Raw genomic sequence first — 12,653 nt, forward strand, 5'->3', positions numbered from 1 at the left:
ATGAAGCAGGCTCCAGGATCTGAGCTGTCAGCACAGAGCCTGATGCGGGGCTAGAACTCACGGACCGCAAGATCATGACCTGAGCTGAAGTCGGCCGCTTAACCGACTAAGCCACCCAGGCGCCCTCCCCTAAACTCTCTTAATGGAGACTCTTGAATTTCTATGGAAAGGCTTCACAGTTAATCTGATCTCTGACAAGACTGAACTGTAATGGGCCTTTGCCACTCCAAGACTTTCTTAACACCATCTATTCCTGTTTGGGTATAAAAGAAATTGGCTTTTCTAGTTCTTGCAGGCCATGAATTTTTGTGCTATTTATTCCCTTTCATTTCTGCTTAATCCCTTTCTGATTTCACCTCCTCTTGTAATTCCTTGCCAAACATAGCCAAATAATATTCAACACATATTACTAAGTTTCTTCCTTTCAATGTTTTCCATGAGAGAGGTGCTTGGGTGGCTCAGTTGGTTAAGCGTCCAACTTTGGCTTAGTTCATGATCTGTGAATTCGAGCCTGAATTCGACACAGTTCATGCCTGTGTCCGGCTCTGTGCTGACAGTTCTGAGCCTCGATTCTGTGCTCTCCCTCTCTCTCTCTCCCTCTCTCCCTGCTTGTGCTCTCTCTCACTCTCTCAAAAATAAATAAACATTAAAAATTTGAAAAAATTAAGTCAATGGTTTCCTCATATGAGAACCAAAACTCCATTAATCACACAAAAAAATTGACTAAGTATTTTTCCTCTTTATAACATAAATTAACATTTCCTAGCCTTGAGTGTCAATTTTCTTACCTCTGCCACCCATCTGCTAAGCCAATGTGACATATATTAGGTTTTTCTGTGTAGTACCCAATTACTAATACCATTTTCTCTATTAGCCAGAGGATACTAGACCATGCTATGGCAACAGACATTCTCGAAACCTAGTGAGTTAACAAAATGCCTCCTGGTTTTTTGCTCACAAAGCCTGCAGTGAGCTTGGATGACTCTCCTCCTTATGACCACTCAGAGATCCCACTTCTTCAATCTTACATCTCTGCCTTCTCAATATGAGGCTCTCAGTTTTCCAGGATAGGAGAAGCCAAGAGACATGACAACCAGGCAGAAGCTTTCAACTGCCTCACAATGCATATGACACATATCACTTCTGATTATATTTCATTGGTTAAAGCTGGTAATATGGCTCCACCTAACATTAATCACTAGGGCTGAGAAGTGTACTTCTGTGTGTGTCCCAGAAGAGGGAATATGAAATTGGACTTGATGAGTACAGAGTATTGTCTCTGCTTAGCTGAGAACTTGAAGGATTAGGAGTCAAGTCAGATGAACAGATGTGAGGAGTATTCTGGGTAGAGGGGATTACCTGTGTGAAAGCCTGGAGGCTAGAAAGAAAGTGAATCATTTCGGAAGTGACAGAAGTGTTCTGTGGTTGAATCTTTGTGAGGGCAATATGGGATGAAGGAGGTGGACGGGAGTAAAGGAAAACCAGCTAGGGGCTGCTATCATGCAAAGCCTTGTAAACCATAGTAAGGAGGAAGGACTTTATCTTATGTCAAAGTGTTATAAGCAGGGGAGTGATAATTTCATAGATACTTATTAGAAAATCATTCTGGCTCCACGGAGTCCAGAAAAGATTGGAGTGTGTAAGACGTGAGACAGGGATACAGTTAAGACATTGTTGCAGCAGTCCAGGCAAGAGATTGCCTGAATTTGAGTAGTTTCAGAGAGGATAGAGTGATGCAGATATGTATGAAAGAGTCATAGGAAGTAGAGTCAACAGGAATTGATGGCTAATTAGCTCTAAACAGGCAGAGGAGTCAGGGATAAAACCCAAGTTTCTGATTGGGCAACTGTGTAAACTGTAGCATCATCACTGATGGTAAACATAGCCAGAAGCCCTTAGACAGTTACCCCAGCCTGTGATATTTTATAGTAGAAACCTGGCCTGATGTTGACTGCTGAAAAGACTTGAAAATTACATTAGCCACCTGAACATCAGGAGGAGGCAAGGCCTTCTTTCAACCTAGCTTTTGTTTCTTTTGTGGTTTTGTGTGTGTGTGTGTGTGTGTGTGTGAGAGAGAGAGAGAGAGAGAGAGAGAATCTGGAGGGGAAAAAAAACACAGACTGCTTTTCAATATCAACCCTTTCCTAACAAGAAACTGAAGGCTCACTAATGACCCTGTGTTAGTATAGCCACTTTGGAAAAATAGTTTAGTATTACCTAAAAAAGTTAGAATATATACTATAATGGTTAATTTTATGTATCAATTTGGTTGGGCCACGGTGCCCAGATATGAGGTCACACATTATTCCAGATGTTTCTGTGAGGGAGCGTGTTTTTATTTCTTTTTTTCTTTTTCTTTTTTTTTTTTATTTTTTCTTTTTTTCTTTTTTTATTTTTTTTTCAATATATGAAATTTATTGTCAAATTGGTTTCCATACAACACCCAGTGCTCATCCCAAAAGGGGCCCTCCTCAATACCCATCACCCACCCTCCCCTCCCTCCCACCCCCCATCAACACTCAGTTTGTTCTCAGTTTTAAGAGTCTCTTATGCTTTGGCTCTCTCCCACTCTAACCTCTTTTTTTTTTTTTTTTCCTTCCCCTCCTCCATGGGTTTCTGTTAAGTTTCTCAGGATCCACATAAGAGTGAAAACATATGGTATCTGTCTTTCTCTGTATGGCTTATTTCACTTAGCATCACACTCTCCAGTTCCATCCACGTTGCTACAAAGGGCCATATTTTTAGATGAGATTTACATTTAAATCAGTGGACTCTGAGTAAAGCAGATTGACCTCCATAATGTGGGTAGGGGTCATCTAATCAGTTGAAGGCCTGAGTAGAATAAAAAACAGATATCCTCCAAGCAAGAGGGAATTCTACAGCTGATGGCTTTTGGACTCGAATTGCAACATCAGCCATTTCCTAGGTCTGTAGCCTGCTGGTACATCCTGCAGATTTTGGACTTGCCAGTCTCCATGATCATGTGAGCCAGTGCTTTAAAATCTTTCAACAGATAGCTAGCTAGCTAGATAATAGATAGTATACCTATATATATTAATTTATATAAGTGTATAAACATCCTATTGGTTCTATTTCTGTGGAAAGCTCTGAGTAATACATATACTAACCATGTAACCTAGTAATTCTACCCCTTGGGATATACCAGAGAAAGACAAGCAGATGAGTACCATTCTTGTACACATACAAGAATGTTAATAGTAACATTGTTCACATTTGCTAGCATTGTTCACATTTGTCCTATACTATAACTACATAAATGTACAACAGTAGAATATATAGACAAATTGTGCTGTGGGCGTACAATGGAATGATACACAGTGAATGAATGGAATGAATAGAATGAATGAAGGCACACACAAAAACATGAATGAATCTTATGAACATAACACTGAATGGAAAGAAAGCAAGATACAAAAAACTATACATGATAAACTCCATCCATATACATTTCAAAAACAAACAAAAGTAAATTATAATTTTAAGGATGCATACTTAAGTGGTAACACTATAAAGAAACTAAAAAAGAAGCGATTACCAAAAAATGCTAGAGAATAGTTATTTTTAGGGGATATAAAAAGAAATATAGGAGACTTCTGAGTGCTGGCAATGTATTTCTTGTCCTGGGTGGCGGTTATGTGAATCTTCACTCATAATTATTCAATATACTATTCATTTATGTTTAAAGCATTTTATATATATTTTCCCTACAATGTAAAAAAGTTTTTAAGAGAAATCTACTTATGATACTTTTCTGAAATGCTCCTCATTTTTTTTTCAATGAGAGGGTGTTTTGTTCTGACCACTGGATCAGATAAAATGTGCCCATCTTCCTCTCTGCTCCAGTAGAATGGTGTTAGTTTGTGTGTGGTTGGGGGGGGGGGGGGCTGGCTAATCCTAATACGGATGGGGCCTGGTCACTCTTATTCCCTAAAAAGATTAACAATCCCGACATGACCTCAAATTGCTGGGCAATATTCACTTTAACTTCTACCACTAAAGCCTGTAGCAGAACTTCTGTGTCTTTAGGCCTTTCCTTCTGTTCATTTGCTTTTTCTAATTACAAGTGACAGTGAGGATCTAAAGAGGCCTTGAGACATTAATACAATCTGAGTGTCCATAATACCAAGTCACTGTTTAGTCTCTGTTGTCACAGGTTCCAAATAGGCCTGCTTTGGCCAGTCTCCAATTACTGGTCTTTGTTCACTGTTTTTTTTGTTGTTTTTTTTGTTTTTTTTGTGATTAGCACTTTTGACATAGTTCCAACTGGTAGGTGGTTTTGCCTGCATTTTGATGCAGTGTTAAATGTCCATGAATTTTTGTTTAGATAGTCACAACAAAGGCTCTAGTAATTTTGAGGTTATATATGACCTCTAGTGCAGAAAACACTGACTTTCTACAATTTTTCTTTTCTTTCCTGTGTCAGGAACCTGCCAGTAGGGCACCATTTCAGTAGCATATTGTAGATACAATTTTAAAATCTCTTTCTGCATGAATTAGGCATCACAGAGTCCCCAAACATGCATATTTGGTGTACCATTTGCTTCTTCCCTGAATTTTTACTGCTTTCCCTCTTGCCTGTCACAGAGGCTTATCCCAAGGGATTCTGCCCAGAGAAATGAAGCAGGACAGGGGATTTGGATCAATCCAAACTTAATTGCTATCATGAGTCTCTCTTTCTCCACTGAAAAAAAAAAAAAAAGTAACAAATTTGGTTTCAGTTGATGCTGGCTTATCCATAGCTTCTAGGACCTCTCTTCATTTGACACTTCTCCTACCTAAAGCAATTCATGCAAATTTGTGATTTTCCCATTCTATGTTGGCCATATATAGCCATGAAGTGTTCAGTCTAAATTCATAAACAATGTTTGTCCCCAGGAAATTAACCAACTTCAACAACTATTCTCTTTCTTGGGTAGGACTGGCCTAACCTTGGGAATTAGCATGTATTTTGAGGCATGACTCTGTCAGTGGTCGAGCAGTCATGATGCAGATGCCCTCCTGACTCTATTTTCTGGAAAATGATTACTTTATTATGCTGATGGACATTATTTCAGAATTCATCTATAACCTTGGACTTAAATCCTCCAAAATATAATCTTCGTTTACAGAAGCCATACTTAAATGTGGGGTTGTGTTAACTACAAAAAAATCTGATTACAATGGTTCGTGGCCCCATCCATTATTAAAAGAACCATTTTGGCCCCTGCAAACTCTCCTCCAGTTATTTCTAGAAATTTCCAGGAAGTCTTTTTTTTTTTTTTTTTTTTAACATTTATTTATTTTTGAGAGAGAGAGACAGAGCATGAGCAGGGGAGGGGCAGAGAGAGAGAGGGAGACGCAGAATCCAAAGCAGGCTCCAGGCTCTGAGCTGTCAGCACAGAGGCCCACAGGGGGGTCCAACTCATGAACCGGGAGATCACGACCTGAGCCGAAGACAGGCGCTAAACCGACTGAGCCACCCAGGCGCTTATTAACAAATCCTGTCAGACTCCAGTTCAAGATGGCGACTTCGGAAGGCTCTGAGCTCACCTCCTCCACAGAGCACACGGAATTTACACGTATAAATAGGATAGTTCCTCCCGAAGAGATCTGAAGGCTGATGGAACAGCTACTGAACAGCCAAAGACAGGAAGAAGGACAAGGCGGAGACACGGTAAGAAAGGGAAAACCCACCCCGACCCTGCGAGCCACAGTGGGGAGGGATAGTACTGAGGAACCCGGAACAGATTCTCTGGCCTGGGACACAGAAAAGAAGCCACGGTCTACAAGAGAAACAACACTAGAACTCTGCCGAGCGGTGGAGGAGAAAGCTGACCTGGTCAGAGGGGCAGGAGAACGGTGCGGTTTAATGTTCCCAATTCTACCTTAAAAGCCTGCGCCAGAGCAGGGTCACCATAACGGGCAGTTCCAGTCCTGACCGGGAGCTCTCGTGACGGGGAGCTCACGACCTCAGTGAGCGGAGGGTCGGCAGGCCCACGCCAGAAAAAAAGCACAGAACAAAAGCCACAGACTAAAAGGGGCCAAGGAACTGTGGGAGCGCTCCCAAGCCGCTCCCCACCTCAAAAGTCCAGACCGGAGTGGGGTCTGGCCGCCATAAGGGGCGGTTTCCAACACCATTAGTAGTGTGTCCTGACACCATAACTGGTAGGACAGATGGTCACAGAAGGCTTGCCACCTCAGCAGGCTCAGGGTCTGCGGGCACACAGAAGGAAAAAAAAAAAAAAAAAAAGCTTAAAAGAGCCAAGTTAACTGTGGGAACGCTCTCCCCTCCCCCTACTTTGAGCCCAGACTGGAGCAGGGTCTGGATGCCTTAAGAGGCCTGTTCAGTGCCATCGTTAGTGGGCCGTGATGCCATAACTGGTGGGTCCCGTGGTCACAGGGAGCTTGTGACCTCAGCAAGCCCAGGATCCTGAAGCCCGTGCGAGCCCCATTCGTGCTGGGGCACAGAGAAAAAAACGCACAGTTTAAAAGGGCTAAGGCACTGTAGGACCTTTCTCCCCTCCTCCACCTTAAAATTCTAGACCAGAGCAGGGTGCAGTGCATGGTGAACTTGGGACCTCAGTGTGCTCAAGGGCCACAAGCCCATACGGGGCCCATCACCCTGTGGTGCTGGGGCACAGAAAGCAAGCCACAGTTTTGTGGGCTGTTTGGTTTTTGTTTTTACTTTTAAAATTTTGTCTTTTTATTCCCTTTTCCTTCCCCCCCCCTTTAAAAGTTTTACATTTTCTATTATTATTATTATTATTATTACTATTACTATTACGATTTCTTTATTCTTTCTATAAAACACCACAGTTTAAAATAGTAATTAGCATATTCAGCCACAGCTACACCCAGCCAGCAAAAGTCACCAAGCACACACAGTCTGCATGGGGGACACCATATACAAGACCATGCCTTCAACTATAGAAGAAGTAGGCATTTCGCCTAATCCACAGAAACAAACACAGAAAGTCAAGCAAAACGCGGAGACAGAGGAAGATGCTCCCAAAGAAAGAACAAGAAAAAAAAGCCTCAAAAAGAACTAAATGAAATAGAGTTAAGCAATGTACCTGATAAGTAATTTAAAGTAATGATTGTAAAGATACTCACTGGGCTAGAGAAGAGTGGAAGAACTCAGTGAGACTTTTAATAAAGAGATAGAAAAATATTAAAAAGAACCAATCAGAGTTGAAAATTCAATAATTGAAATTAAAAAAAACAAAACAAAAAACAGTAGAGGGAACCACCACTAGATTAGAGGATGCAGAAGGCTGTATCAGCAATCTGGAAGACAGGGTAATGGGAAGCACCCAAGCTGAACAGCAAAGAGAGAAAATAATTTTTAAAAAAGAGGGTAGATTAAGAGATCTCTTGGACAATATCAAGCAAACAAACATTTGCACTATAGGGGTCTCAGAAAAAGAAGAGAGAGAATGTAGCAGAAAAATTATTTGAAGAAATAATAACTGCAAACTTCCCTAATCTAGCAAGGGAAGTAGATATACATATCCAAGAAGCACAGAGTTCCAAACAAAATGAACCCAAGGAAGTCGACACTATGGCACATAAGAATTAAAATGTCAGAGGTTGAAGATAAAGAGAGATTTTCAAAAGCAGCAAGAGAGAAACAAAAAATTACCTTCAATAGAAAACCTTTAAGGCTATCCACTGATTTTTCAGCAGAAACTTGGCAAGCCAGAAGGGAGTGGCATGATATATTCAAAGTGCTGAAAGGTAAAAAAAAAAAAACCTACCGCCAAGAGTATTCTACCTGGCAAGATTTAAAGGAGAGAATTTCCCAGACAAACAAAGGGTAAAAGAGTTTATTCACCACTAAACCAGCCTTACAAGAAATGTTAAAGGGACTTATTTAAGTGGAAATGAAATGGACATAATTAGACATAAGAAAAATATGAGAGGTGCCTGGGTGGCTCAGTTGGTTAAGCATCTGACTTCAGCTCAGGTCATGATCTCGTGGGTTAGTGAGTACAAGCTCAGCATCAGGCTCTGTACTGACAGCTCAGATCCTGGAGACTGCTTCAGAATCCGTGACTCCCTCTCTTCTGCCCCTCCCCTGCTCATGCCCTGTCTCTCTCTGTCTCTCAAAAAATAAATGTTTAAAAAAAAAATTAAAATAAGAAAAATATGAATAAAAAGATGTAAATTATAACAACATATACACAAATATAGAGAAGGGAATACAAAGAGAAAATAAGGGGAAAAAGATCTTTTTCTGTTTTTTTAAAGAATGTTTGTGAAATTAAATGACTATCAAATTAATATGAACCGCTATTTACTTAGGATGTTATATATGAACTTTATGGTAACCACAAACCCAAAACCTATGATAGATACACAAAAAATAAAGAGAAAGGAAGCCTAACAAAACACTGTAGATACTCATTAATCACAAAGAAAGAGAGGAAGAGAAGAAGAAAGTAACAAAGAAGAACTACAAAACCAGAAAACAAATTTTAAAAATGATAATAAGTACATACCTATCAATAATTACTTTAAATGTAGTTGGCATAAATGTTCCAATCAAAAGACACAGAGTGGAGGAATGATAAAAAAACAAGACCCATCTTTATGCTGCCTGAAGAGACTCACCTCAGACATAAAGATGCATATAGATTGAAAGTTAAAAAAAAATTCACTGTGCAAATGAAAGCCAAAACAACAAACAAACAAACAAACAAAACCCAAACCCAAAACAAAGATGGAGTAGCAATACTATCTCAGACAAAATTGACCTGAAAACAAAGATAGCAGACAAAGAATTGAATAATGATGAAGGGATCATTCCAACAGGAGGATATAACAATTGTAAATATCTATGCACCCAACAGTGGAGTATATAGGTACAGAAAATATTAATAAACATAGAGAGAAATTGGCAGTAACACAATAATAGTAGGGGACTTTAACACCCCACTTACATCAATGGATAGATCATCCAAACAAAATCAATGAGAAAACAATGTTTTTGAATGACGTATTGGATCAGATGGACATAATGAATATATACAGAAAACTCCATCCAAAAATAACAGAATAAACGTTATTTTCAAGTGCACATGGGACATTCTCCATATATATCACATATTAGGCTGTTAAACAAGCCTCAATAAATTTAAGAAGATTGAAATCATACCATGTATCTTTTCCAACCACAACAGTATGAAGCTAGAAATAAATCACAAGAAAAAAACTGGAAAAAACACAAACATGTGGAGACTAAACAACATGATACTAAACAACCAATGGATCAAAGAAGCAATAAAAAAAAAATGCATGGAGACAAATGAAAATGAAAACACAATGGTCCAGAATCTCAGAGACACAGTGAAGCAGTCCTAAGAGGGAAATGTATAGCAAACAGGCTTACCTCAGGAAATAATAAAAAACTCAAGCAATCTAAAATGACACCTAAAGGAACTAGAAAAAAAGAACAAAGCCCATAATGAATAGAAGAAAGGAAATAATAAATATCAGAGCAGAAATAAATGATGTAGAGACAAAAAAAATAAAAATAAATTTAAAAAAAAAAACAAAAATTAATGAAACCAAGAGCTAGTTCTTTGAAAAGATAAACAAAATTGACAAACCTTTAAGTAGACTCATCAAGAGTCTGGACCCAAATAAATAAAAGGAACCAAATAAATAAAAGCAGAAATGAGAGAGAAGTAACAACTGACACCACAGAAATACAAAGAATTGTAAGAGAATACTATGAAAGATTACATGCCAACAAACTGGACAACGAAGAAGAAATGGATAAATTTCTAGAAACATACAGTCTTCCAAAACTGAACCAGGAAGAAATAGAAAATTTTAATAGACTGATTACAGCTAACACAATAGAATTGGCTATTTAAAAACTACCAAAAAAAAAAAAAAAATCCAGGACCAGATGGATTCACAAGTGATTCTGCAAGACATTTAAAGAAGAATTAATACCTATTTTTCTTAAACTATTCCAAAACCTAGAAGGAAAGCTTCCAAATACATTCTATGAGGCCAGCATTACCCTGATACCAAAGCCAGACAAAGACACTACAAAAAAAAAAAAAAAAAAAAAAGGAAGAAGAAGAAAAGAAAAAAAAAGAAACATACAGGCCAATAGATGCAAAAATTTTTAATAAAATATTAAGAAACTGAATCCAACAACACTTTAAAAAGATCATTCACTGCAATCAAGTGGGATTTATTCCCAGATTGCAAAGATGGTTCAATATTCACAAATCAATCAATGTCATACACATCAATGAAATGAAGGATAAAAATCATATGATCTTCTCAATGAATGCAGAAAAGCATTTGACCAAATTCAACATCCATTCATGATAAAAACACTCAACAAAATGGAAGTAGAAGGAACATACCTCAACATAATCAAGGCCATATGTGAAAAACTCACAGCTAACATCATCCTCAATCATGAAAAACTGAGAGCTTTTCTCCTAAGGTCAGGAACAAGACAAGGATGTGCACTTTCACCACTTTTATTCAACATAGTCCTGGAACTCATAGTCACAGCAATCAAACAACAAAAAGAAATAAAACCATCCAAATTGGTAAAGAAGTAAAACTTTCACTATTTTCAGATCACATTATATTATATATAGAAAATGCTAAAGACTTGACAAAAAACTATGAGAACTAATAAGTGAATTCAGTAAGGTCATAGGATACAAAATCAATAAACAGAATTCCATCCATTACATTTCTAATAATGAAGTAGCAGAAAGAGAAATTAAGAAAACAAACCCATTTAAAATTGCATCAAAAATATTAAAATACCAGGATACCTGGGTGGCCAAGTCAGTTGAAGCATCCAACTCTTCATATCAGCTCAGGTCATGATCTCACGGTCATGATATCAAGCCCCACGACTGGCTCTATGCTGAGTGTGGAGCCTGCTTGGGATTCTCTCTCTCTCCCTGTCTCTCACAAAATAAATAAACTTTTTTTTTCAAAAATCTTAAATAATAAAAAAATATATCTAGGAATAAACTTAACTAAAGAGGTGAAAGACCTATATATGAAAACTAAAAAACACTGATGAAAGAAACTGGAGATGACACAAACAAATGGCAAAATATTCCATGCTCATGGATTGGAAGAAAAAATATCATTAAAAGGTCCATATCACCCAAGGCAATCTACAAATTCAATGCAATCCCTATCAAAATACCAATGGCATTTTTCACAAAGCTAGAATAATCCAAAAATTATATGGAGCCATAAATGACCCCAAATGCCAAAGCAATTCTGAGAAAGAAGAACAAAGCTGGAGGTATAATAATTCTAGATCTCAAGATATACTACAAAGCTGTAGTAATCAAAACAGTATGGTACTGGCACAAAAATGGATACATAGATCAATAGAACAGAATAGACACCTCAGAAATAAACCCATACTTATATGGTAAATTAATTTATGACAAAGGAGAAAAGAATATACAATATGGAAAAGATAGTCTTTTCAATAAATGGTGCTGGGAAAGCTGGACAGCTACATGTAAAAGAATAAAACTGGACTGGTTTCTAACACCATACACAAAAATAAACTCAAAATGGATTAAAGACCTAAATGTGAGACCTGAAACCAAAAAATTCTAGAAAAGAACACAGTCAGTCATTTCTCTCACATCTGCTATAGTAATATTTTTTAGATATGTCTCCAAATGCAATGACAGCAAAAGCAAAAATAAACTATTGGAACTACATCAAAATAAAAAGCTTTTGTACATAAAGAGAAAATAAAAAAGACAACCTATTAAGTGGACAGATAGATATGTAAATTATATATCTAATAAAGGGTTAATATCCAAAATATATCAAGAACTTGTACAACTCAATATCAAATAATCTGATTAAAAAATGGACATTTTTCCAAAGAAGAAATACAGATGGCCAACAGGTATATGAAAAGATGCTTATAATCACTGATCATCAAGGAAATGCAAACCAAAACCACAATGAGCTATCATCTCATGCCTGTCAGAATGGCTAAAATCAAGAAGGCCAGAAGCAATAAGGGTTAGTGAAGATGTGGAGAAAAAGGAACTCTCATGTGAATTGGTATAGCCAGTGTGGAAAATAGTATAGAGGTTCCTCAAAAAATTAAAAATAGAAATAGCATATCATCCAGTCTTTCCACTATTGGGTATTTACCCAGAGAATACAGAAACACTAGCTCAAAAAGATATTTGCACCCCTATGTTTGTTGCAGCAGCATTATTTACAATAGCCAAGACATGGAAGCAACCCAAGTCCATCAACAGATGAATGGATAATAAAAGTGTGGTTTACACATGCACACACACAAACACACACACATTGGAATATTACATAGCTATAAAAAGGATCAGATCATGCCATCTGAGACAACACAGATGGATCTACGGGATGTTATGCTAAGTGAAATAAATCAGACCGAGGAGGACAAATACCATATGATTCCACTCCTAATGGAATCTTAAAAAAAATGATTAAACAAACAAAAAGCAGAAACAGCACCATAAATACAGAGAACAAACTGATGGTTACCAGAGGGGAGGGAGGTGGGGGATTGGGCAAAATGGGTGAAAGGGAGTGGGAGAAAGAATCCTGTCAGCTATCACATAGTGCTTGCTATTTCTTAA

General features: G+C 37.8%; 1 long non-coding RNA gene across 1 annotated transcript; it reads right to left on the reverse strand.

The window, feature by feature from the left end:
* Window positions 1-5,305: 5,305 nt before the first annotated feature.
* Window positions 5,306-6,862, reverse strand: LOC125937150 (uncharacterized). The gene is made up of 2 exons (XR_007462261.1): window positions 5,886-6,862; window positions 5,306-5,632 (listed from the first exon to the last, which is right to left on the reverse strand). It is a non-coding gene; the product is annotated as an uncharacterized LOC125937150 (long non-coding RNA).
* Between the last annotated feature and the right edge of the window lie 5,791 nt (window positions 6,863-12,653).

The sequence above is a fragment of the Panthera uncia genome (assembly GCF_023721935.1).
Source record: "Panthera uncia isolate 11264 chromosome A3 unlocalized genomic scaffold, Puncia_PCG_1.0 HiC_scaffold_11, whole genome shotgun sequence".
Classification (NCBI taxonomy): Eukaryota; Metazoa; Chordata; class Mammalia; order Carnivora; family Felidae; genus Panthera; species Panthera uncia.